This window comes from Hemibagrus wyckioides, linkage group LG13 (assembly GCF_019097595.1).
Source record: "Hemibagrus wyckioides isolate EC202008001 linkage group LG13, SWU_Hwy_1.0, whole genome shotgun sequence".
Lineage (NCBI taxonomy): Eukaryota > Metazoa > Chordata > Actinopteri > Siluriformes > Bagridae > Hemibagrus > Hemibagrus wyckioides.
In genome coordinates, this window is record NC_080722.1 from 4,155,211 (window position 1) to 4,182,500 (window position 27,290).

Sequence of the window (27,290 nt, forward strand, 5' to 3'; positions counted from 1 at the left end):
GTCAGAGCACAGGGGCAGCTATGATACAGTGCCCCTGAAGCTTGGAGGGTTAAGGGCCTTGCTCAATTGCTCAACAGTGGAGCTTGGTGGTGCTGGGGCTTGAACCCAGATCAACAATCCAGAGGCTTTACCACTTGAGCCACCACTGTAGTAGCAGGCATCGATGTCAATACTACTCAGTGTCAACAATTAAAGACTTCATCATTAGTGGCTATAGTCGGTGGCAAGTTGGGTCAATTTAGGTAAATTTATTGATTAATACTGAAAATGAGTAGGGTACAAAACGATTGCCCAGAATTGACAGTATTTGAACAAAACCAGATGTGATTACATAGCCAAAGAATTGCTCTCTCACAGAAATCTGTCCGTGTCGTGGTCAGACCATTGCTGGCTTCTCTCCTGTACCCACACAACTCAAAGGCTACTTCCTGACCATCAGATTCAGATGCAACTTTGACTTGGGAATTCGTTTCTGGCTTCTAATATGATGGATTGTCTCACAGATAAGATGATTTTGATGTTCGTGACACGTGAGTCATACAAAATTTATATCCGTCGATTTCAGGAAAGACAGATGTGGGTTATTTACAGCAGCAAATGTGAACCGTCAAGATATAATCTGAGCGAAATTTTTGAATTGTGCAATGAGGCTTGTACTGTAAACATAGTGTCTGATTGTTGAGAGCAGGCAGTGATTAATTCTTTATCTGGAGCCATGGCTGACTAAACTTTTAGACGTTTAGTCATCTGGAATTGATGTCTGTATGGTGGGTTGTGTTATTTTTGTTATTTGGGTTTGCCCACATTTTGTCTTCTGATTAGGTTTTAACACAATCCATTCAGGTGTGTCCTGCAGATTTATTGTTGCGGTGATTTAAAGAATCCATCAGTCAGATCCATTAGAGGAAAGAAGGAAGAAAGCAGTGTAGGGAGTAGTAGCGCAGTGGTTAAGGCGTTGAGCTGATGGTCAGAAGGTGATGAAATCAAAACCTAGCTTTGGCAATCTGCCCCTTTTTGGTGCTTGAGTAATGGCTTTAGTCCTCAACTGTTAAGATGTATTCTGTCTTAATTGTAAGACATTTTGGATAAAGAAAATTAAGTCAAGCCAAATGATAAGAGATCGACTGATTAAAGTCTGGTTTATTGTGCCATATACAGGAGCAAAGCACCAGTCATGATATGGTGCCTCAGGTTCAGGAAGAGTTAAGGGCTTTGCACAACATGGCATGGTTTTTGTTTTACCAGATCTTCAGATCAGTAGCACAGAGACATATCCCCTACCATGCCACACATTTGCAAACTTCTTTTTAGATAGTATCTGCAACACTTGTAATAAGTAATGTGGTCAGAATCAAGATAAATTGTATCCCACCAAACTTTGCCCCCAATAGTGTCCTCCATATTGGACTGGTGCATCCCTAGCTAGGTTTATTTTGTCCCTTTGAGCTCGGTTTAATTCCACCCTCTTTTCCCCTTAGTCTCCTTTTTTAATTCCTGCAGGGGAATGCATGCAGATCAGGTTTCATTAAGTGCCTCTTTCGTGCCTGCTTTTCTTGACTGGCCGTTTGTTGATGGAATCAGATCAGAAGATCTACTTGTTTTAAAGCACATGTGATATTTACTATGCCATTTCCCTTCCCTTTAAACGAAGGCTTTTAACAAAAAGTTCAAGTAGTTGAGTGGTAGGCAATTCACTTTCAGAGCTCATATCCATTTGTATGTTGCTGATGGTACAGAGACTGAAAGAAGTGCAGCTTTACCTGCACATAACCTCTTCAGCAATCATGCTTTATTGGTTGTTGAGGCTGGATAGCTGCCAGAGTAATGCGATCTACTCTGGCCTAGATAAAACCCAGGACATGAGACCACTGTGGTGTACCGAACCCTCCTCTCAAAGAGCCTCTGTATGCCTCAGACACTTGGTATATATTCTCAGATTTGGGATAAACTCATGAGACGAAGCATCACTCTAGATTTCCCCCTTTTTCTCCATCTAGCAGTTGGAGATGTGTGTTGCTAAGTGACTCACCACAGGGGTTCTCATTAAATCTGTATGTGTGTGGTGACTTCTTTATTCCTCAACCCACTGCAGCCTTTATTGTTATGAATGATTTTTGAAGTCCTCATCAATCATGTCTCCATTCCATCCACCTCCTCTCGTCCCAGCTTCATCAAACGCTGAGATTGGAAAACACCACAACTGTGTGCAGTCACATGAGTTGTTTGGGAGCATGCCAGTGATGGTGCAGGGCTACGCCTCGGTGCTTGGGTGTGCAGTTTCATTTTATTACAGCCAAGCTGCTGGAAATCAGCTGAGACAAACACGATATCCCAGAATTCCAAAACAGACCTCCCAGGTTTCTCCGGCTTCCATACTGTTTTGCTTCACCGGCTTCACATGATGGGTGCGTACATATGATCGCGCAGGCCAAAGGAATGCCCTTCTCAAGGGATTTCGTTCTCTCATTGAATCTCAGAACACAAGATTTCTTCTAGTCTGATAGGAGGCTTTATTTTCTGAAACCTGCATATAGTCGTCTCTGTCTTGCTTTACTGTCCAGACAGACTGGCTTTTGTTTGTGACATTTAGCATGCAGGCTCGAGTTTCCTCGTTGTCCTTCTATAGGGGGTATTTTTATCCCAATATGAGCTGCTGAGCTGATTCATGTGAGGACGTGCCAGGTGATCCTCAAAGCCTCTACCTCAAGACACATCTGCAACATGATCGTGTAAGCCAGGAGAAAACATCATGTCTCAAATCGTATTGCTTTTAGACAAAATGGCTGGTAAAAAAGTGGCTTCAAGTGGATTTGTGTCTATTGTAGATGCTAAGAACAACAACAGCTCTAACCACAAGTTAAAATTCACAGAATGATGTGATGTAGAGGCCAGTGGGCTGAATGCATTGTAGCCAAGACTGCATTTTCTGGTAGATTACTGTATCAAATCATTACACATGGTCCATAGATTTTGTGCCTGTTGGGCTTATAAACATGAACAACATGGAATACTTTCTTGATCAGTGATTTTTCCAAATGCCTTTTGGGGAGAAACTAGATTGACCAAGATGTCTTGGTAAGTGACTGTGTTCCTATTAGTTTGATGCCTGTGATGAGACCCCATGCTATAAGATTCAACCATAATGGTTTACAGTCAGTTCCTGACAGCTAGTTGTCTCTGGTGTGAACATTGGATCAAATATTAAACCATATTTTTGATGTTAAAGACAACAAACTTGAACATCCTGATTCAAAATCTCAGGCGACTAAAAGCAAGTTTTCTTTTGGTAAGTATGCACTTTCTTTGTGCAGACTGTGGTTTCACTTGCCTATGTGTGTACAGCCTTCAGGGCAAGATTAGGTCCGGTATAATACATGAATAGATCACAGGGTCTAGGCTCTGTATAGTAACTTTAAACCAAGTGCTGCTCCGACGCCGACTTCTCTTTCCTCCTCCATCTCTTTCTTCTCCTCCATACAGCATTTCACTCTCCCACGTGCTGGAGTGGGCTCAGCCTCGCACCTCCGAACAAAGCCAGCCTTGTGCCTGCCGCCCATAAAGCTCCTTATGTTTGTGCCTCTTTCATCAGTGTTGTTTTTGCTCAGGACAAAGGCCCCTCACTTGTGTTGCCGAGGCACAGCCGGACACCGGGCGAGTGGCGGGAGACAAGGGCATAGCAGTACCATGTCGTATATCATACAGGGGGATATGAACATGTTAAATCAATATTGTGATAATCTGCTTTACTGAGTGTACTGGGGGTATCTGTAGTACCTGTTGAGAGGAGGAGAAACTCCAGGCTCTGTGATGCCTCAGGCTCTGTATGCACATAACATGGACCAACCAACATCAAACGAGTCAGGATTTACCTGTCAGCCATGCTGGCTGTTAATAAACAAAAGGAAATAAGCTCCTCCTCTTTTACTAGCATTTAGGCATCTTAGCATTCTAGTCTAGTCTAGTGTTTTTCAGGATGTGGATTTGAAAGGGGAAAGAAACCCTTAGCTGGGTGGAAGAAGACAAGGCAGGAGGGAAGAAGCCCTGGGTAGACAGAAGTCATCCCAGACTGGACATAAGATGCTCAGAGTTACATCGTAAAAGTTTTAGGCTGGACAGAAGGTTGAAGGACAGATGCCCTAGAGTCCAGAAGCTGGCCGAAAGTAGGCACAAGTTGGGCAATAGAAACCCCAGGATGGACATAATAAGCCTTTCTTCAATGCAACACAATATTTTGACCATTCATCTAAGTGCTTTTTCTTTCCAAACTAAAGCTTATGTCTAGACCGGGGCTTTTTCTGTCCAGCCCAGGGTGTTTTTCATCCCACCTGGGGCTTCTGCTTGCCATCCCAAGCCTTCTTCTGTGCATCCTAGGGCTTCATTTGTGCAACCTAAGGTTTTTTTTCTTCAGACATGATCTCTATTTGTGTAGGCGTCTTCCATACAGACCTGGGCTCAATTTGTGTAATCCTAGACTAGATTTTCTGGCCCAGAGTTTCTTCTGTCCATTTTGTGGCTTCTTTCTTTCAGACTGATGGTCTTTCCTTCCAGTCAGGTGCCTCTTTCTTTCAGACTGCATCTTCCACAGTCCACCCTGAGGTATTATCCATGCCACCCTGGGGTCTGTCTGTCCAATCCAGGACTTCTTTTCCTTCAAATCTCCATACCCAAATTGTATAATTGTTTTTTAGGTGGTTTGTTAGCCGTCTTCGCATTATAGAACTTCGTCGTATATTGTGAAAATAGTTATATAACGGTTTGACGTTTTTTTTTTTTAAACCTGGAGCTGTGCTAAGACAAATATGGGTGTGTCCACGTCCTCTCGCTCCCCTTCCTGTGTCTCGCTCATGCTCCAGGGAGTGAAGTATGCTATTACAGCATGTCAGCACAATACCAATCGGCAGCTCTGCTTTTCCTTGGACAGTAGGAGCAGAAGGTTTGTTTTTCTGCTGTTGGATGAGACGTGAATCAGTGGCCACATACTGCAGAGGGGCAGAGAGCAAACACATGCATGCAGGCACAAATCCATTGAGTAGCGAACAAGCTTTCAGTGCAGTCAGGTGTGTGTGTGTGTATGTGTGGAGGATCAGCGAGACAGTGGGATATCTCTCTCTGTGTTGTATGACATACTGATGTTGCTTAACTACACACATTTTAGTAATCTGTAAGCTAAATATTTTATGTGTGTGCGTGTGTGTGTGTAAACTGTGTATGCTTATTTTTTGTTTTCGGCGGTAGTAGTGTAATTACAAAGAGAGAGGAAAGGGGTTGATCACGTGTCAGGAGTGTTCTATCAGCATTTAGAGTGAAATGCAAGCGGAGGACCATAACGGTTGTTAAAGTGCTCAGTCAATCGTAAACACACACACTCACGTACACCCATATGTGCTGCATTGGCATTTTGGCAACCTGTTTTGCAAAATAGGAAATGCTAAGTGACTGACAGTCCAACGAAAGCCAGATGCAAGAGCGCTAAGACCACAGATCTCAGCCTGAGAACAAATAATTATATTATTATGTGGGATTTTTATCCGGGACCGAAAAACCATAGAGTACAGAATCCACCTATAGATGTGTGTAGAGGTGGGAGGAAACTGGAGAATCCAGAGGAAACCCACTGGTATACAGAGAATTATTATTATGATTATGATTATGGTTATTATTATTATTATTCTTTTTGAATCCCATAAAGTTTTAAGGGTCCAAAAACAATTTCAAGTGCTTGGACCCCTAAATCACTGCTATATTAAATACCCGTCTTATAACTTTATTATAAGCAGAGGCTTGTTTTTGCTAACAAGGAAGGTGCATAAGACTCTCATATTCATATATATGACAGTTTTTCCAAAACGTGTTAAATAAACAGTAATATAGCTGTTTGAGCCTAACATTAATGAGACTGCTTCAGGTTTGAGAAGATTAACATTATTAATATTATTGTGAATTGCAGATAAAGTGGTCATGGCAGGGTGATCAAACTCAAATATGTTTAAAATGGTGATGCATTTAGCTTTACAGTTGTGTTGTTTGTTGCAACAAAACATCTTTCTCTGATGGAAGCTTAGCTCCCTTTGTCCATGCTGCAGAACAGAATAATCTGTGCCACACAAGGAATATCTTTGCTTGCAAAACATTAAGAAAATGAAAGAAGGTGTTGTTTATTGGAGTACAAGAATTCATTAAGCATTTCTACTGGTGTTCAACACAGAACACATCTATCTGTCTATCTATCTATCTATCTATCTATCTATCTATCTATCTATCTATCTATCTATCTATCTATCTATCTATCCATCCATCCATCCATCCATCCATCCATCCATCCATCCAGCCAGCCAGCCATTTATTTTCTGCAGCATTATCCTACACAGGGTCATGGGGAACCTGTAGTCTATCCCAAGGGACTTGTGACATTGGACAGGGTGCCAACCTATCACATGGCAGAAACACAGACAATTTAGAGTTACTTATTAGACTACAGTGTTCTTGAAATAGACGAGGAACCCAGAGAACCCAAGCTCAGGGAGAAAATGCAAACTTCATCCAACCCCAACCCCAGAAAGACGAGGCAATGTGGCCCTAGAGCATGTATATGTGTAGTTTATATAAAATACTTCAATTGTATAAATGTATTGGGTAATTAATAATAATTAATAATCTATGAATGACACACCTTTCATCTACATAATTCAGGCCATGCCCTCTCCTCGATCCGCCATAGGTGATGCAGCCTGCACTCCTCCACATGGGTGATAGTCAGTGAGCGTGGATAGGGTGATAGTCTATGTCGTTTTATGCCCCAATTCTGCAGAGGCATTTAAAATGAAGCCATAAAAGAGAGTGTAAAGAATCTGAAGAATAACAGAAAGTAAGAGTTTCCAGTCTCACGTGAGCTGACACACAAGAACAAGTTCTTTCAGCTAAGCTTTTTTTTTTTGCCTGTACATTTTGTGCAAAACGAGCACAGTCAGCTCAAATCATCCCAGAGATAAGCTTGCATAAAATAAATGTAATAATGTTTTTTTTTGTTGTTGTGTGGAGCACAATGTTCAGAACCTTGTTATTGTATGCTAATTAGCGTATTCACACACCAACGGCATCTTATCCTCATTGTATCCCCAAGGCATGGCAGAGAGCAAGATCGCTAACTTTCTGTGTTGTTGTTTTAACGAGGCAGCTTGTATTGTTTCCCTCGGTCCGAGTCGAAGTCCTGACCCATCGTATGTTGTCCAGCTGCGACCGCGGTGTGAACGTCTCCCTCTGTTCCTTCTTCTTTCCCCTCTGTGATCTGATTAGTGTCTATTACGCTTGTCTCACCAGCCTGAATAAAGCTTTTCAGTGGCGTGTAATGGTAATGAACGGCCTTGTCACGACATGATAATCGCACTCATGTACACACATGCCACCAGCACCGAATGCTCTCTAGAAAGCTGTGATGAAGTGTGAATGAAGTCTATACTACTATTGGTGGAAATATCAAGTGACGGCGTCCTGAAGTGTTTTATTCTTCTTACATCAGTCAGTCGAACACCCTCGACCTATTAAAGCAGACGCTGTTGATTGATAGAAAGCACCACATGATATCAAGTCGCTGGTTGGTGGGTTTTGCTTTCATGCTGTGTTTGTTTGAGGATTACCGCAGCTTGGATTTGTATAATCGGGTCTAGAGCTGTTTGTAGAGACAGAAAGCCGCAACAGCACGTTTCTCTGGAATTCCCAATAGCATGACATGTTCTTACTGAACAGCGCTCGTCCTTTATTCGTTGTAGACTTTAAATATAAAAATATTTCCAAGGTGTGAGCGATGAGAGGGATACGTACGTATGGCACACGGCCCGGAAGGTATGGGCGAACAGAAAAGTTTTATACGCATCCGAGGCAGCTACTGTGACTCCTGATGGCTTTGTAGCACATGCGAGAATTCGGGCCTGCATCCCACGAAAGCTATACTTCTGACCACAATAATGACGCTGTTATGTAACGCACAAATGCCGACTTCAAGCCTCTCGCACTGCCTGCCATGTGGATCAGATGTTTCAGCGTGTGGGAAAGTTTTTCAGTGGGCAGAACCAAGAGTCTGCAAGGCTGGGGCATGACCCCTGAGGTGACTCCTCAGTCCTGTCGCTCCAGCTAACTAACACCAATAACACATTTCTTTAAACCAAAATTGGTAACACACACATGCAACATGTCTAATCTGTATGAATGATGAGTGAGGGATTGGAGATGATTTTATATTTTTATTTTTAGCAAGTTTTTTCTTTTTTTTGGTGTGGGGGTATCCTTATATTAGCTGTATGCTTATTTTATAGTTCTCTTTTCTCTTGGGTCAAAAGTCTTTTTTATCTTGTCTTGTCTTAATATGCTTATCCTATTCCTTATATTGTCTTATTTTTTCTTGTCTTATGTCTATCTTGTCTTGTGTTATGTCTGTCTTGTCTTATGTCTATTTTGTCTTGTCTTGTCTTATCCTATGCCTATCTTATATTGTCTTATCTTATGACTATCTTGTCTGTCATACCTTATGCCTGCCTTGTCTTATCTTATGCCTGCCTTATCTTGCCATGTCTTATTCTATGCGTGTCTTATCTTATGACTATCTTGCCTTATCTTGTCTTATCTTATGCCTGTTTTATAATATCTTATCTATATTTTACACCTTTTGCCCAATATCTAATTACAACAACAATAACCAGCATAACAACTAGGCAGGCTACTAAGGTAATTAAGGTAATGTAACTGGGTTTTAGTTCATGAGAACTGCTCTCTAATGCATATTTCGCTGGAAAATAACCCCAAAAAACACTAAAATATTGCCAAAAAGATTTTTCCCCTTGGTTAAACTGGAAAGGTTGGGATTCTGATAAAGACAATATAGAAGAAAAATAGAGATGGAAATTTGTATTTGGTTTCAACACTATATTAGGGCAAAATTAATAGCGCCCCTAGAAAAGGAGGAGGAGTTTGTGTGTGTTTGCGGTAGCTGATACTAGCAGACCCGCTGCAGTGGCTGAGCTGCATTACTAGCATCAGCTCTCATTGAGCTTGTTTGCCTTTTATGGAGTTTTGTGGGTGTGGCCTTAAGTAAATCGACTATGCTGTGAACGCATCTGGAGAATTTTGTAGCTCGTTGTTGTTTTTATCAACATGCTCAAGTGAAAAACTGTGCTGCTGAAATGTAGTAATCTAATGGGAATTTTGTTTCCACAAAAATGTTTCCTTAAATTCCTCAACAGTCACGATGGCAGTTTTCCAGCCTGGAACACAACTTCCTCTCGTACCTCCGTTCAAACCGAGTCCTGCTTGTTGTTGTTCTTGAGTTTTCAACAGTGCTCGGAGGTCCTTCTGGACCATAGTCATGAGAAGCTGAGCACAGAATAAGACCTTGGATTTCTCACACACACACACACACACACACACACACACACACACTCACACACACACACTCACACACACACACACACACACTCACACACACACACACACACACACTCACACACACACACACACACACTCACACACACACACACACACACTCACACACTCACACACACACACACACACAGCTGTTAAACTCGCAGTGTTCCCACTGTATCAGGTTATCTCGGCTCCCCCGCTGACGCAACATGCCACAAAATTTAGATCAAAAAAACCAACAAGAGTCTGAAGGTGAATAATTGATCAAACGCTACATGGCGGACCTCGGAGCAGGAGCAGAAATAGACTTCCTCGTCTCTTTGGAGCTCTTTTACTGCTTGTCATGTAGTTCTTACACTGCAGCTCTGAAAGCAAATTGCTTTGCCAAACGCTCAGGCTGATGTCTGCTGCCAGCTTCTCACCGCTCTGAGCAGGGACTAAGCACTAAGGTTCTGAGGGTCTACAGAAAAGACATCAGACTGAAAACTTTCTGTTCACTTTTCCACCAGATTCCATAAACATGCTTCATCATCTTCCCTGGAAAAACTTCATCGGGAATAATGGAGCCTGATTGTTACTGCTTCATAAACTGCAACAGCCAATTATCTCACTGTCTAATACGAACTAACTCACCTTTCACCTTGTGCTCAGGTGTGTGTCAGTTACCTGGACTAGATTTTTAGACTAGATAGTTATCTATCTATCTATCTATCTATCTATCTATCTATCTATCTATCTATCTATCTATCTATCTATCTATCTATCTATCTATATATCTGTCTGTCTGTCTGTTCTATCTATCTATCTATCTATCTATCTATCTATCTATCTATCTATCTATCTATCTGTCTGTCTGTCTGTCTGTCTGTCTGTCTGTCTGTCTGTCTGTCTGTGTATTTCACATCTTCTCTTATTTACCCATTTTCTTTCCTTCCCCTCTCTTGTAGTCACAGGTCTGTATTCCACATCTTGTGGTTTTATTTATTTATTTATTTTGTAAACATTTTATCCTTCCTCTCTACGCGTCACTCATTTATACAGCCGTGTTTTCTCCCGGAGCGCTGATGTCATCTCGGCTTGGCTGTGGCTCGTACAGTGGAAGTTGAAGCGCTCTCTGTGTGAGTATGTGAGTAAGTGTGTGTGTGTGTGTGTGTGTGTGTAGCCAGGCCAACCGTGGCGAGGAGTCAGCGAGTGCTCGTAGAAGCCAGCAGTGGAATTTGGCCTGAGTTGCTCTTCACTGAATGTTTTGAATACTTCTGGAGTCACTTACTGTCTCAGAGGCTGCGATTAAACTGAAATTAAACCCAGGGATGATAACAGTGTGTGTGTGTGTGTGTGTGTAGAGAGAGCGAGAGAAAGAGAGAGAGAGAGAGAGAGAGAGAGAGAGCACACGTTCTGTGTGATTAGACTTTATTGATGCTCAAGGAATGTTCATTTGTTTAATTGTTAACAGAAAGCGAAATCTCCCAGGAAGGGACAAATATCTTATATGGGCCGTTTTACAGCCACCTCTGATTGGCTGCTGAACAGAAGAGCGGCTAGTGTGTGTGTGTGTGTGTGTGTGTGTGTGCGTGTGTGTGTGTGTGTGTGCGTGTGTGTGTGTGTGTGCGTGCAGCCGCTCAGACTGCTGTGAGCCTAAAGAAATCATCCAGCCTTTGATGTTCCACACGCATCCATCATGGGGTTTTTTACGGTACGTTTATGATATATTTAGACTGCAGTGTGTCGTCTCCGCCTCGCCGTACAGCATTCCAGCTGAAACCCTATCTTTATTTTTCTTTCTTTATTATGTAGAACTTTTATACACAGTAGCTACGTTACGTTTTACTGCTTTTCTGGTTGAAGCCCTCCTTATATGTTTCTATATACAGCATGAAAACCAAAATATGATTCGTTTGAGTATACACAGCATGACATGAACCGATCACGAGTGAAGAATCGCAACCGGCGAGGATCCTGTTAGCGTGTAGCTGCTAGCTAGTCGTATCAGCTACGTTATGGTCATCAGAGGGCATTTCTGCATGTCAGAGATTTCTATAGTTGAACACTTGGACAGAGTTTTGTATAGTGGACAGTTTTCCATGAGGAGCCCTTTCTGTCTGTCTGCTTATCTATCTGTCCACTTATCTGCCAGCATGTCTGTCTATTTATCAGTCTATCTATCTATCTATCTATCTATCTATCTATCTATCTATCTATCTATCTATCTATCTATCTGTCTGTCTGTCTGTCTGTCTGTCTGTCTGTCACACTGTCACACTGTCTATCTATCTATCTATCTGTCTGTCTGTCTGTCTGTCTGTCTGTCTGTCTGTCTGTCACACTGTCTATCTATCTATCTATCTATCTATCTATCTATCTATCTATCTATCTATCTATCTATCTATCTATCTATCTATCTATCTATCTGTTGAAGAATTGCAAACAGTGAGGATCCTGTTAGCATGTAGCTGCTAACTAGTCGTATCAGCTACGTCATGGTAGTCAGAGGGCATTTCTGCACGTCAGTAGTGGATGGTTTTCCGTGTTTATTTGACATTTACAGAAGGAGTCTCCGGCGCCAGAGCTTTGTAGCAGTTAGATCCTTTTCCTGTCTTATTTAGACTCTCGGAAGAGTCTCACATGTCATTTCGTTGCACAATTTTTACTAAAAAAGCAGAAATCTATTGAATGCCTCAGCTCTTTGTTGTTGGCTTTTTTGTTTTTTTATAATAATTTACCTCAGGAATCAGTTGCATCATATAGCAGCAGTCCAAACCTGTGTACTCCTTTAAAATCTTACAGCTTATTCATTCAAAAACTATTATTTTCTTTGGCTGCATTAGCAACTCAATCAGCTCTCTAGCTCTAAGTGTACATGAGGTCAGACCCTCAACCCATCGGGAAAGTATGACAAGTTATAGTGATGCTTTAATTTCCTCCTCAGTTACCATAAAGACCCAAAATAATGAACATTTATCTGTCATAAATGAATTAGCTTAATCACATCAGCTCCTGTCACTGTGCTTTAAGCAGCATGGTAGGCTAGCTAGTGGATTTTTTTTTAATCATTAGACGTAATGATTAAATGTAATGAGGTAAGAGCTACAAAAAGAAACAGTTAACAGTTTTTGCTTAGAAGAATGACATTTTTGTCTCTTCACATAGAGAATCTATTTAATATTTTTTAAGAAAACATTCAAGATTCAAGATCCAAGAAGCTTTATTGTCATTTCAACCACATATAGCTGACGCAGTACATAGTGAAATGAAACAACGTTTCTCCAGGACCTGGTGCTACATAAACATACAACAACAAAGAGTTCAACACAAAACACCACCACAGAGCTAGGACAGAAGATTGTCTTAGCCACGTAAAGTGCACAGTGTGCAGCTAGGTGCAAACAGGGCATAGACAAGACAGTGCAAAAGACAATAAATACAAGAAAGACAACACAAAAGAACACAGGACACTTAGCGCCTAAAAAGAAAGAAAAGAACATGTGTAATGGAATGTAAGTGAAATAAAATAAGATAAAGTGAAATGATGTAAAAAAAATATTGTGCAAAAAGGTAGTGCAAATAGAAATAAACATAAATATAACTGTAGCAGCAGATGACAGGTAGAGGTAGTGCAATAAGTAATGAACAATATAAATTATGTGTGTGCGTGTGTGCGTCCACACAGTCAAGAGAGAGTGTGTGTGTATATGTGTGTGAGAGAGAGAAACACATGGCAAGAACACTGAAACTTCAGGTTTTTTTTGCAGTTTATTCACCTTCACAAGTCATACTGTTTTGCCACTGATCCATATCTATATATTTATCTTTATATTTTTTAAATATTTTTATACATTTTTCCCTTTGCGCTTACAGGCAATTCTATTTTTATTGCAAATATTTGTATTCTTTTTTAATATTTTTATTTTGTATTTTGTTATTTTTTTTATTTATTTATTTATTTATTTATTGTAACTGTTTTTACTTCACTTCACTCATTCTGTTTATTTATTTATTTATTTATTTATTTATTAATTATATTTTATTTTTTATTTTACTTCTATGGATAAGGATATGAGCTACTGGGCAAACAGTTCACAGCTCTCTACATTAACATTATTACAGAGGAAAAGAAAACAACAGCAAAACTAAAGCTTTTTTGATATAAAAATAAAATAAAATTATAACATTTAAATCAACTAAGTTAGGTACAGAAAAAAAACGTATTCAAACTTTTCAGTGTCTATGTTCATAAAAACCATAAACCTTTAACCACTACTGTGGATTTGACATTACAGAATTCTTTTTCCATTTTTTTATGTAATTGTGTTTTTCTGTTTTTCTTTTCTTTTATTAGAATAGAATAATAGAATAATTTATAAATAGAATAATTTTCTATTTTTTTAATCAATTTTCAATTATTTTTTTCTTTATTTTATTGTAACTATTTTTATTCAATTTTTATTCTGTCTATTTATTTCTAATTTCATTTTATTTCATTTAATATAACTTAATATCATTTAATTATTATTTTAATTAAATTATTATTATATTTTATTTTACTGTAGATTGTTTCTCATGTCATGGTCATGCAAATATCCCTATAATTTCCCTCTATGTTTTTACATATAAAATATAAATAAAAAACAAAAAAACAAAATTCATATATGCGTACATCATACATCACATGTACATTTTTGTCAGGTTAATCCGATTCATGTAGTAAATTTCTTTGGCCATATATATCTTGATGAATATCATAACCATGTATTTTGAATGTATAATCATAAATCATATGAGGAATACTCTTCACTTATCTCTAATGCTTGAGCAGTGATACCTTCCCTTTAAACAGTGGTCCTGTGCTGCCAGTGTCTCATCATTATCCTATACTCCATAATCGATTATTTTGATGTAGATGTGTGACCTCATCCATGACTCCACATGGATTACTAGGAAATTTCTGAGCTCTTGATATTGGACTCATTGTGACATGATTTCTTTGAACCATTCTCCGAAAAGCTGTGCTCCTTCAGGATTTATGACCACATACAGGAGAGTAGTGTAGCGTAAAAATAGCGTTTTTTTATTTTTTATTTTCCCTTTCTTCAGCTTTTTTGAAATCTGTTGGCTTTCTAGAATAATGTTTGGTCAGTAGATTTTCCCTGACCTGCACTGCTGTGATACTCAGTACTTTAATCTTATTGTCACAGTGTTGACCTAGATAACTTTTTTTTTTTTTTTTTTTTTTTACAGCTCTTTATTACCTTCACGATGCAAGGAAAACGCTTACTTCTGCATTTAGAGGTGCATATGAAGAAGAAAAAAAGCGCTACATGCTGCAGTAGGCCATATGCTAGCTAAACAGTTTTTTTGTTTGCGCTGGATCATCATGTTTTGTCGAGTGTTTCTTTACTCAAAATGTCCACCGAGGATGTTTGCAGAAGTGTGTCGTTAGGTAAAAGTTTGGATTTTTAGCTCAAATTGGGATGAGGTTTGGCTAAAACACAGTGTGTGTGTGTTGTGCTGCTAGGGGAAAATAATCAACCACAGAGTGGAGTGATGAAATAACAGCTTGCTCTGAGGTGCTTTCTTCTTATTCTGCTTATTCCACAGCGACTGCAGTCAATGATTTAGAAATTTTTTTTTTTATTAAAGTACTTTTTATCCATTTACGGTTTCATTTAATGTTGTGGAACAGCACTGAAGAAAATTTGTTCATGTTTTGACTAACCTTACAGCGGCTATACGCAGTCATTCCAGCGCTAGCCTGGCTTTGTCTCTCTCTAGAAGTTAATAAGATAAAAACAAAACACACAGAAACACTTTCCTGGGGTGAAAAACTTTACCTCAGAGCATTACGATATGTGCTGACACTTGTGACTTTTCAATATGTGATATCAGCCTTATGTAATGTAGCTCATCCACTATATAAGTCACTTGTTACCATAGAAATGAAACTGTATCGAACAAACGCATTAAAAAACAATCAGACAAAAAAACTTTGAGATTTGCAGCTGGATCTACTGTCAGAGTTGTAGTTAAAGAAAACAATTCAACCTCTTTTGACCAATAAGAATCCAGAATTCCGCAGCGGTGTAGTTTTGACATAGCAACAGAAGGTTGCTCAGATACTCCAGAGTTTCTAAGAGGATTGGATCTATCGAGTGTTGGCCGATAGTCAGTACTTAGAAAGATGGAGTGAGAACAATGGACACTTGCCTGATAAATGAGTGCGTCAGGCAGTCTGTAGCTGTGGTGAGAGGTTCTGATAAAGAGGACCCCCACCCTCTCCCAAACCCTCCACCCTCCACAGGCTCAATAACACTATGGGGATTTATTGCCCAAAACAGTAAGCTAATACTGCAGGCTTTCAGCTCACTGGCTTTAGATCTGCTATCTGTCTCCAGCGTCAAGCCGTTGCCAGATCTGTAATTAAGACCTGGGCTCTACTGGCAACCTGAGACTGAGACCTTTTCTAAAGAAAGAGCCCCACTTTTCCCTCTTGAGCGTCCCTTTAAAGCAGCTTGAACGTACAAGGAAAGGTCACACTTTACGTCAAACTTTTCCCGTCCTGAAAACCGTTTGATTTTTCTGCCGTTCCAACAATTTATTAACCATCGTTCTTCACAAATGAAATATTTGGCGAGGATACGCGACACAAAGGAGCTCATTCTGCTTCACGTCCTGCTCCCTAGTCTACAGTCTGGCAACTGACTGGATTTCCAAAAAAAAAAACCATGCAAAAACAAAACCAAGAATTGTTGGAGCTACAAAAAACCCACCCCAAAGTGCCAAGACTTATGTCGCTCATCAAACAGCAGAAACGATTCGTAGTGAAGGTTGGTGACGTTTTTTCTCCTGTGCCGTAGGTCCTGTGATGGATGGCCCTGCGGTTTTCCTGCTTCAGATTTTTTTTTCTTCTCTGCTGGCACTCTTGTACATAGTTTCGTTTCTGAATTTCCATTTGTGTGTGGCCTTCTAGGCAATGCCACATATGGTGCTGGGCAGAATAAATATATATCCTTTAAGGTTATTGCAGCAGGTTGAGTTGTCGCTAGTGCAGTATGGATGAAGCCTTTAGGATGTGTGGATTTCTTTTCTCTAGAGCGTGGGAGTTCAGAGCAGGTCCACTGAGGAAACAGACAAGCTGACCTCTGACCTTGGATAATCGCTTGCAAATTAGCCATGTCAAAGGGCCATCATCAGCTCTGTAACTCTAGTCGTCCTCCTCCTGCTCCTCCTCCTGCTGTTTACACACACTACAAGCCTGGTCACATCTTCATCTCCATGTTTTCTTGTCACCTTCTTTCAGTTTTTTCAAATTTCTCTTAGGGATTCTTTGATATCATTTTGTTCAGGATTTTTCAGTAACCTTATTAATGTTAAGCAATCAGGCACATCAGGAAACAGCTCAGGTTATGCGATTAGCGCTGCTCGCAATGGGCTCTTCATGCTGTGCTTTATGTTTAAGATCTTATGACATTGTAATTAGCATCGTTAATAGAGAACTGCCATGCATTATGATCAAGCATCCTTATTAAAATTGTTAACAAGAAATCATGATTTGCACTTTATATCACAGGCAAAGAGTAGATGAATAGTATCACATAGTATCAGATGTTTGTTTGTCTTATAGCAATTTTATGATTGCAAGTAAATAAGCACACAATTGTAGCAATACATTATGCCAGTATTGGTGTTGATGACAATAGGGGTTCGATTTTTTTCCCCAAAATACGCAAATATCTTATACAAGGTCCATCAAAAGGAATAGGTTTCTTTTAAATGGGCCAGACTAGCAAAGTAACGTATGTACAGTATGTTGCTATCTCTGGTAACGGAGTTGGACAAGGGCAAGTGAGCTGCTGCCTGTCAATGTATTGAATGTACCAAATGTCAAGGCTCTCAAAAGTGAGCACTCAAGGGTAGAGTGGTGCTAAAGAAAGTAGGAAAAAGCTGGCCAACACTCCACAGGACGTAAACACGGATCTCTGCTTCTGTTGTAACTCATCCAACCACATGCATTTATTTAGCTGAAGGAAGCAGAACCGGACCAGAGACTGGCTACAGGGCTAAAGAGAGTTGATTGTTCTTTTTGCTTACTGTTTTTTTTGGCTAAAAAAGAAAAAGAAATTTTGATTCAAAACAGGTATCTAACCAATTCAGTACCAATTCACAACCCCTTCGAAGTGATGCCTCTCAAAGGCTTCAGTGTGTACACAACTTTCACAGTTAAGACACAAACCAACATTGACAGAAAACTGGACAAACTGAACCAAATCCATCTGTCCATTCATTTTCTGTACTGCTGATCCTGCACAGGGTCAGGAACCTGCACAGGAACCTGGAGTCTATCCCAGGGGACTGGTGGCACAAGGTTGGAGACACCAAGGATGGGGTGTCAAGCCATTACAGGGCAAAATCCCACCGAAACTATTGACAATTTAGAGATGCTAGTCAGCCTACAATGCATGTCTTTGAACTTCAGGAATTAAAAACAGAACCCAGAGGGAAACCCCCCAAGTCACGGGGAGATCATGCAGACTACACATACCTAAGGAAAAGGCTTGAATCCTAGAACCCTCGATGTGCAGGGAAAATATTTTGCTGCCATTTTTGTTTTGCTTTGTTAAAGGAAACTGTGTACATTGTAATTTAGGCCAAACTCTTGTGCTAATACAGTTAGACAAAGTGGGTTATGGAACTCAAATACAAAACTCTTGGTATGATTATGTGACCCGATCTGATTGGAGTATCCTTCTGCACACCACTGGCTCATTCTAGCTAGGTTACCACAAAGAGTTGCTAGTGTGTCAAAATTGTCAGGAATTATTTTGAAATTATTCGCCGTTGGTTACGCACCCCACCACGTTGCCTGTGTTGATGCATTGAGTCTGACACTGGCCTATTTCAGCCTGGTTAGTCGCATTTAACTGCTTATATTTCACAGGCCATTTGATCCTGGAAAAAATCAGCAGGCTGGGAAGATTTTCCTTCAGGAAGTGGCAGTGTGTAAATTATTTTTAGTGTGGAGTGTGTGTGAGTATGTTTGTGTAGCAGAGAGTATGGAGGTGTGGTAGATTACTATACATTGCAGCAACTCTTGTTTTTCAAGTCACAAATGTCGAGGCCTGTTCTGCGCTAGCTAGATGACAGATATTTCAGGAATCTACATGCCAATACTTGCTGCAGATGTTTTTTGGGCTGCAAGAGGAACCTGTAGTGCACCACTCCTTGAATGGGAATGTGCTGTATATGAGAGATGGTTTTCTGGGAAGTTTGAGTGCATGCTTTAGTGAGGTTAAATAAGCTGAAAGAGTTACCGATTTTTATTCCATATTATTTTATTTCATCAGTTATTTTCAACTACATTTCCCAAACTTCCTTTGTGCTGTTTTGGGTTGTGGACATCTCTATGTGTCCTTTACATCTTTGACCACACTATACTGTCTTTATTGTTCTGCCTTTAGTTGGTTGGTAAAATATCTTGTTTTATGATGTGCTAAAAAGTGCAGAAATTTCTGTGTAAATCTACCCCTTCTACAACCAGACCTTCCTTCCTTCCTTTTGCATTGATGTACTTCTCTCCTTCCTTCCTTCCTTCCTTCCTTCCTTCCTTCCTTCCTTCCTTCCTTCCTTCCTTCCTTCCTTCCTTCTGTTTGCATTGATGCACTTCCTTCCTTCTCTTTGCATTAATGCACTTTGTTTCTTCCTTGTATTTGCACTTCCTTCCTTCCTTCCTTCCTTCCTTCTTGCACTTCTGTTCTCAACCTTTTTTTTTTAACTCAATTACAAAAAGCTTGTTTGTGAAGATATTTAGATGTTTGTGAAGTCATCCAACAGTAATTAACATATTTTTTCTTTTCTCAGTCGAGGCAAATTACAGGCTTGAAATGTCAATGACACAATAATATAAGGACAATTGTTTGAGACCTTTTCAAAGTGTGGACAGTGTACTCTTGATACAAAATGGAACAACAACATATGCACCAGAGTAATTACCAGCTGAAAAGAGCAAACGTGGCAACGTAGAAGTAGCTATTGTTACGTACATGAAGCAGTCCTTCAAGACCAATTCCCAGTGTTGACTTAACAACTGTGTGTTTATTTGTGTTCAAACGATCATTTATAAATACTGTAGGTGTTCTTAGAGCACTGGGCATTTGATTGGTGCTGCCAGGGCAGGTTAGATAAAGAGAGCAAGCTGTCATGGTGCTTTACTTGTTAAGAAGTGAAGCTGTCATCATGTCATGGATAACCTTGAGCTGCAAAACACTCTCAGAAATAAAGGTAAAGGTATTTTAGCTAGGTAGTGGAATCTTAAGGTCCACTATTACTGAATACATACATACTGAATGTAAAAAACATGTCCCCTTGATAGTGATGGATAATCTCAAACTGAATGAAAGATTGCCTTGCCACAGAGCCTCAGACCCCCTCCACGTCTATAGGGATAGATTTAAAAATGCGGTTTTTGATTTGAAAATGCTCAGAAGAGCACAACACTCTCAAAAATAAAGGTAAAAGTATTTTAGCTAGGTGGTGGAATCTTAAAGTCCACTATTACTGAATACATACATACTGAATATACAAAACATGTCCCCTTGATAGTACCACCCCAGCAAAAGTGCATATTGGTACAGACTGGTACTAGACAGGCCTCGGAGATTATCTGGAAATAATGGATGTGTAAATTTGTGTCTATCCAAATTTTGCTCTTCGTATTTGTTTTCCATATGATGCATTATTCCCATGCTACCTACATTCCCACTCTTGACAGTGCTGTTTTTTTCCTCTCCTCTCAGGGTGCTTGTGAGACGTCCCAAAGGATCCCATCTAGAGAAAACAGACAAGCAGACGCACATCTCAGAACCACACTGGTAAGTACCCTCTGGTGTCATAAATTCCTGTGAGGCGTAGGCTGATAAGTGGCTATACGGCATACTGCTATATTCAGCATGCACAGTTTGGTCAGTGGGGACTTGTCAAACATCATCATTGCTATACAGACTGAGATTATCTATGTAGGCAATGTTTGTGGGAAAGTAGAATATGGAGATCCATCATTTACACTTGGTTCCTCAAGATGGTCTTAGAATGGGTAACCATTAAGAAACTTGTCTTTACTTTGGAAAAAATGTGTTGTTATATAAACGTTGAGAGGTACCCATAGTGGAACAAACTGAAGAACTCAAGATTGACCAAGCATAAACTTTAAAGGCCTAGAACATCATACTAATTAGGAAAAGAGGTTCTCATGGATTCTTAGGTAGTTTATGGTCCAAGATTCCTGAAGATGGAACCGTTTGTGAAAGGAGCATTGTCTGTCTGTTGTATAGTTCTGCATAGATCATTTTGCTATCAAGTGTGATAGCTCTTTAAAAAGAGTCCTTGAAAATTTTTTTTAAATGGTTCTTTGACCTCAGGGGCCATACTTGGTACGTTTAGGGATTTGAACTAGTTACACACACTTTGTATATGTATGGTGCTTACGGGGGACATGGGCCAAACTATACCAATTTGCACAGAGCCTTTGTGGAGAACCTCAGATTGTCACACTAGATGATCTGCTGCCAAATAAGATCTCTCACTGTGAACCAGTGACCAAAGAAATATGTGCCTTAGCTCCATTCCTATTTTTTTTTTTTTGGTGAGAGATTTATGATGTGTTCTTCCAGTGTGTTCTTTGAGTGAGGCCAGTACTAAGCAGGATATAAAAATAAAATTCCACCATGCGTCTCCGACCCCGGGTCTAAAAACGCTTGGGACCTTCAGCATGGTTATAAACCTTTCTGTGTTTATCCACACTCATACTGTTCAGTTTGATGTGTGTTCGTTTGCAAGTATATCATACCCAAGCGGCCATGCCAAGATTGTTCGATGACGTCCTTCACCAGCATTTTTTTTTTCCACTTCACTTTGTCCCATTTTGAAATTGGACTGTTGTCCTATGTCTCATTTTTCCATGTGTCAATGCATTGTTTGCTCTCCCTCAGAAAGCTGATGGAGAGGCTGGGGCATAATTGTAGTGTAATCCTGGCATCTATCCATGGGCATTAGGAAGCTGCTGAATCAATAACGCTTGCTGTTATAGAGATATTGGAGGAAACATTTCAGAATGTTCTGATGTCCTTCATAGCCCCACAAAGAGGAAAGCTCCCGAAAGCATTTTGGTATGTCGACTGGCTGTGTATGTTGCCCTGGGGTCCTGTCCAGGGTGTATTTCCATCTTGGGATTGGCTATGAATCCACTACACCCTTGTCCAGGACCGAGCATGCACTGAAGATGAATAAATGAATAAATTACTAGTTTGTGAGATCTCAGTGTCTTTTGACATGATATATGACTTGCCTGAGACTTAAATACACATTTTAAGCCTTTAAGTAGCTCTGAAAGAGTTGAATACCTCCTGTAGCTCTACATAATCTCTTAAACTAGGACACAAGAACAAATCCATTCACAGTTGTTTGGTGGACTTCTGAGAAATTTCATGTTGTGTTATTTGTGCTGTGCAATGAGGCGTATACTCCAGCTAACCCGCAGCAATTTTTCAAACTTCCCTTAAAGCTGAATAGCTCAGTGCCAGAATTCTGATAGTTGGTATATGCTTTTCAGGTCATTTGAACAACTCATGTACACAAACAAGAGAGTGAATTTATTTAGCTTGTTTGTCTTCTTAAGACAAAACAAGATTTTATGTTTAAATGTGGGGTGGGCTCTGTGCCATATAACCAGCCCTTTATAGAATTTTGGCAAAGTGTTTCCATATGTCACTTGCCATTTTTGAAACCCCTGATTCTAGCTCTAGTCAAGAATAAAGGGCTCAGAGTGTTCTGGTCCCTGACTCTGAGATTATTGCCTCTCTCTGTAGACTGTAAGTTAATGGCCCAGTAGTTATTTTGACCATTAAGATGTCATTTCTAGCCCACAATTCCTCTGTAACCAACTGAACAGCACTCTGTGTCCAAATAAAACTATTGTAACCCACAGCTCCCACTAAAACTATTAACATCGCAAAGCTACTGTACCTAAAAGAGTGCAGTTCCTGTCCAAATGACCAATGTAACAAATAGGATTGTAGTTCCTGCCCAAGTGCCACTGTAACCAAATTTGCATACATTGCAGTATAGTAAAAATTAGTAAAACGTCCAACCATACCATCAGCAAAACCAATCAGACTTCAGCTGTCTTAGATATAAACTTGTTTTCTCTAATTTATGGGCAAATTGGCCTTTTTATTTTGTTATTTTCCTGCTCTTTGCTGTGTGTGATTGTAAAGTTAGTGTTGCATTATAGAAACCAGAGTGAGACATGATGATAAGGTGTTTTCCATGTATCGAGGCAGGAGGTGGGGGTGGGATTGCAGTAAGAAACTTGACATTCAGAGGTGTGTTTGCGGTGGGACCTGATGGGAGTGCAGGCTTAACACTGATGTTATAGTCATCAGGGCCTCACAGTCCAGTTTTAGACATGAGACGTGTCTGTTTGTCCGGAGCAGGGAGGGGGTGGCTGGTTGGGGGGGACGATGTTGCAGACTGTCGCTCGGTTACAGCCAAGCATTCTTAACACCTCATAAATCTCACCTGCCACCAGGATGCCAGAACCCCGAAGCGCCCAGCATGCCAAGAGGAAGTCAAGTCAAGAGCTGCGGCGTGTTCACAATGTGGAACGTGTAACCTCTGTGCATTCACTGATACTTATCCCGATCCAATAAATGACACAATGATGGTCTGATCCATCATATGACAGGTTACAAAACAGTTCAGGGAGGAATAGTTTAGCCTACGATCTACTTTAGGACAGAGAAACAGGTCGGTGTGACGGCATTGCAGCATTTCTCTTCTCTGCCAGAGAAAATGATGGCATGAAAGGAAGCCAGGTTTACGAGGTGTCACAGTCTCTGCTCCAGCCTCAGCTCCTCAAGCTTTTGGAACGATCTTTATTTAGACTGCAAAACATGACTGTGATGAACTACAGCATGTTTGCAGACTGTCAGAACATGCAGGCAGGAGGTAAAGAACCTTTCTGGAAACAACCTAACTGCTCATTTATTTAATTTCTACATCCATAAATACTTCACTGTACGTCAGCTATAAAACGAGAGATAGAGCCTCAGTCAGGGGAATCCCACCATCCGGTGGTGCCAATGAAGGTTTTTGAGTCTGGTTTCTCTCCATGATTTTTCCTCATGTCACCTTTGTCATTAGGTTTCTGCAATGATATCTGGATTTGTTAGAAGCTTTATGCAAATCAAAGTAAATTAGGTTGACATAGTTTGGAAATGGTGCAGTGGTTGCCTCAGGGTCCTCGGGTTGATCCTTATCCAGGGTCCTCGGATGTCCTCCCTGTGCTGTTGTGGGTGGATACTGGTGGATTGATGACTATAAATTGCCCCTAGGTGTAAATATGTTTTTGCAGCATGTGCTGTGATGTATTCCCACCTCACGCTCCATGTTGTTTAGTTCAGTAGTTCAGATGTTTGACTACTGATCCCTGCCAAGCTGCTCCTGTGCAAGGCCCTTAACCCTCAGCTGCTTGGTTGTATAAATGAGATAAATGATAGTCACTCTGGATCAAGATCAAATGGTGTAAATGTTCTGAAGATGGATCAGTGAACTGGACAGTAAAGCACTGTAGATCAAAGAAGATGTAGAACTTTAATAAATAATATCTATTAGAAGCGGTCAGGGTTTGTTTGAGAAAGGACTGTGTATGATAGATATTGCCTTTAAATTCTAGAACAGTAGACTGTACAACACTTATAGCCAGTGATGGGCAGGGATGGGGATGTTCTCACTTTCTCTCAGGGGTTTCCTCATTCTCTGTCTCCATCTCTGCCTCTGTTTCTGCCTCAAACACGGTTTCTGTCCCACTCTGTGCCTCCAGGTTTCCTCTCAATCTTTTGCTTCTGTTTCTGCCTAAGTCTCTGATTGCAGGTCTGCCTTAGTCTTTGCTTCTGTTTCTGCCTCAGTCTCTAATTCTGTCTCAGTCTCTGCCTCCAGGTCTGCTTCTGATTCTACTTTAGTCCGTGCTTCTGCCTCAGCCCCTGTTTCTGCCTCAGTCTCTGGCTCCAGGTCTGCTTCTGATTCTACTTTAGTCCCTGCTTCTGCCTCAGCCCCTGTTTCTCCCTCAGTCTCTCCCTGCAGGTCTGCCTCAGTCTCTGCCTCTGTTTCTGCCTCAGCCTCTATTTCTACCTCAGTCTCTACCTCCAGATCTGCCTCTGTTTTTGCTTCAGTCTCTGCTTCTCCCTCAAACTCTCTTTCTGTCTCAGTCTGTGCCTCCAGGTTTCCCTCAATCTTTGCTTCTGTTTCTCTGTCAGCCTCTGTTTCTGCCTTAGTCTCTCCCTCCAGGTCTGTCTCAGTCTCTGCCTCTGTTTTTGCCTCAGTCTCTACCACCAGGTCTGCCCCAGTCTCTGCTTCTGTTTTTACTTCAGACTCTTCCTCAGCCTCAGCTCTGCCTCTGCCTCAATTTTCACCACTGTCACTGCCTCTGCCTCGCTTTCTCTCTCTCTCAGTCCCTGCCTCTGTCTTACCAGACTGTACTAACACTCCTCACCATGAAAGATCTGGATTTTCCATTTGTGCCACATACGCTCGCTGCTCCAGTCGCTTCCTTCCCAAAGTGATCAGTCAGCCTCATCAGCCCCCACCCTCCCAGCAACCCTCATGCTAATGCTAACACCGGGCTAATTTAGTGCACTGAATCATATGCCATATGTGTCCTGTCCTGTAAGGCATCTCTCCCGTCGTATTGTTCTTGCACCTACAGGAAACTGACCTCAGGATGAAAGATACCATCATATGGTATCAATATTACTATATTAACATCATGATACACTTCAGAGTATTGTTTTATTTGACTTTATTAGACTAATCTTTCATCTTTTTTTAAGCATTGGGTGGACGGACGGATGGGCAGACAGACAGACAGACAGACAGATAGATAGTGTACAGTGTTCTACATAGGAATTTTGTAATATTGCATTTATACTGATTTTATTTATTTATATCTATAATATATTTAAATAATTTGCTTATAATTGTTTAGATTTTTAGATTAAGTCAAAATTAAATTCAATCAGTTTATTCAAATTCGATTATTTTTTTTAAAACAAATTTACACACTTATAGAACAATATATTTTAAATAAATAATTTTCTCATCGTTAATCCTCAACCTGTAAAACCTTAAAAAATACAAGCTATGAAAAATAAAAGCTCAGTGAGACGCAACAGCAAAACATCAGATGTGCTTCATAGATGTTTGGGTATGAATTTTTTTTTTTGTTTGTTTTCTTTATTCCATTATTTCTCTGCTCAGCGTCTGGGCTTTATGTCTGGTCTGGTCTGGTCTGGTCCGACTGAAAATAACTGCCCCTGGGGCATCAAATGGCCACTGAGTGAACTTTGGTCGAAGGCAGGCTTTTATTACTTGTATGATTCTTTTTTTCTCCTACAGGCTCATACAGCATGCACACACACACACACACACACACACACACACACGTATACAGTTATAGTTACCTTTCTGTGGAAGTTTTTTGTCAACACACACACACATTTCTTTTAGTCTTTAAAACCTTAACCTCAGTGACCAAGAGGAAATGTTTTATCTTGTAGTTTAAAAAGCTGATTTTAAGGATAAATTGTGACACTATTGTATACTTGTGAGGACAATTAGTTCTTTTAGGTCCTCACAAAGGGGTATGATGTTGTGTACACACACACACACACACACACACACACACACACATGTGCAGAAGAAAGCTAGAATCTTTGCCCACTGTTTGAGAGAGTGTGTGTGTGTGTGTGTGCGCACGTGTGTGTGTGTGGCCTTTCTTTCTTTGCTATCCCTTTTTTCTCTTTTCTCTTGCATTCTTTTATACAGTCACCAGTGGAAGTTTTCCTTCAGGCCATGCTATTTTTAACAGAACCAGAGAAGAAGAAGGGGGGGCGGGTCGAAGAAAAAGCTCTATTTACTGTTCTGTCTCTGTGTGTGTGTGTGTGTGTGTGTGAGTTGCGTTATGCCCGACTTACCTCAAAAGTGGGAACTCGGAATTGCACCATTTGAGTGTGAGATTTAGCACAAGAACTTGTCTGTGTTCTGATTGTTCTGAAGCCGCTGGTTCCTGTTCATGTTGTGAGCAGTCATGTTGATTTTTTTTTTTTTTCGAACTCGGGAGTCGAGGAAAACGAGCGAATCGGAATTCCGAGTTAATCCGGGTTTGAGGAAATTCCTGGGGAATTCCAGGAATTTTCTTTGATGTTGTTGGGTTACGCAGAACATTCTTAAATGTCCTTCTTAAATTCTTAAATGTTCTGCATAACCCAACAACATCAAAGAAAATTCCTGGAATTCCCTGGGAATTTCCTCAGACCCGAATTAACTCGGAATTCCGATTCGCTCGTTTTCCTCGACTCCCGAGTTCGAAAAAAAAAAAAATCAACATGACTGCTCACAACATGAACAGGATTTAGATACTGTAGGAATATCTGACAGGTTTCACTTTCTGGGGACTTTCACCCCCAAAAAACTCAAGCTTTTATAAAAAAAAATGGAAAAAAAATAAAATAAAATAAAATAAATAAATAAATAAATCACAATCTGTTAGATTTAAAGCTAAAAATCTGCAGCATCTTTATTATTATTATTATTATTATTATTATTATTATTATTATTATTATTATTATTATTATTTTATTAATTTTATTTTAACACAAATGAATGAAAAAGGCATGACTGATGTGCGATAATCGGTTGATTTGTCTATTCATCTGCATATAAACTCAATTGTCTACTTTATTATGAACACCCGGGATGTTTACGCAGATATCTAATCAACCAGCAGATATCTAATCTACCAGCAACAGTGTGGAAAATCATGCAGATAGATC

General features: G+C 40.2%; 1 protein-coding gene across 5 annotated transcripts in view; it reads left to right on the top strand.

Annotated features, from left to right (window-relative positions):
• thrab (thyroid hormone receptor alpha b) overlaps window positions 1–27,290 on the top strand; it is a 159,248-nt gene that overhangs the window by 42,515 nt on the left and 89,443 nt on the right. For all 5 annotated transcript variants that reach the window (XM_058405918.1, XM_058405919.1, XM_058405916.1 and 2 more), the window contains one exon: window positions 20,202–20,276. The gene's annotated coding sequence lies outside the window, so the exon portion shown is untranslated. The remainder of the gene's footprint in view (window positions 1–20,201; window positions 20,277–27,290) is intronic.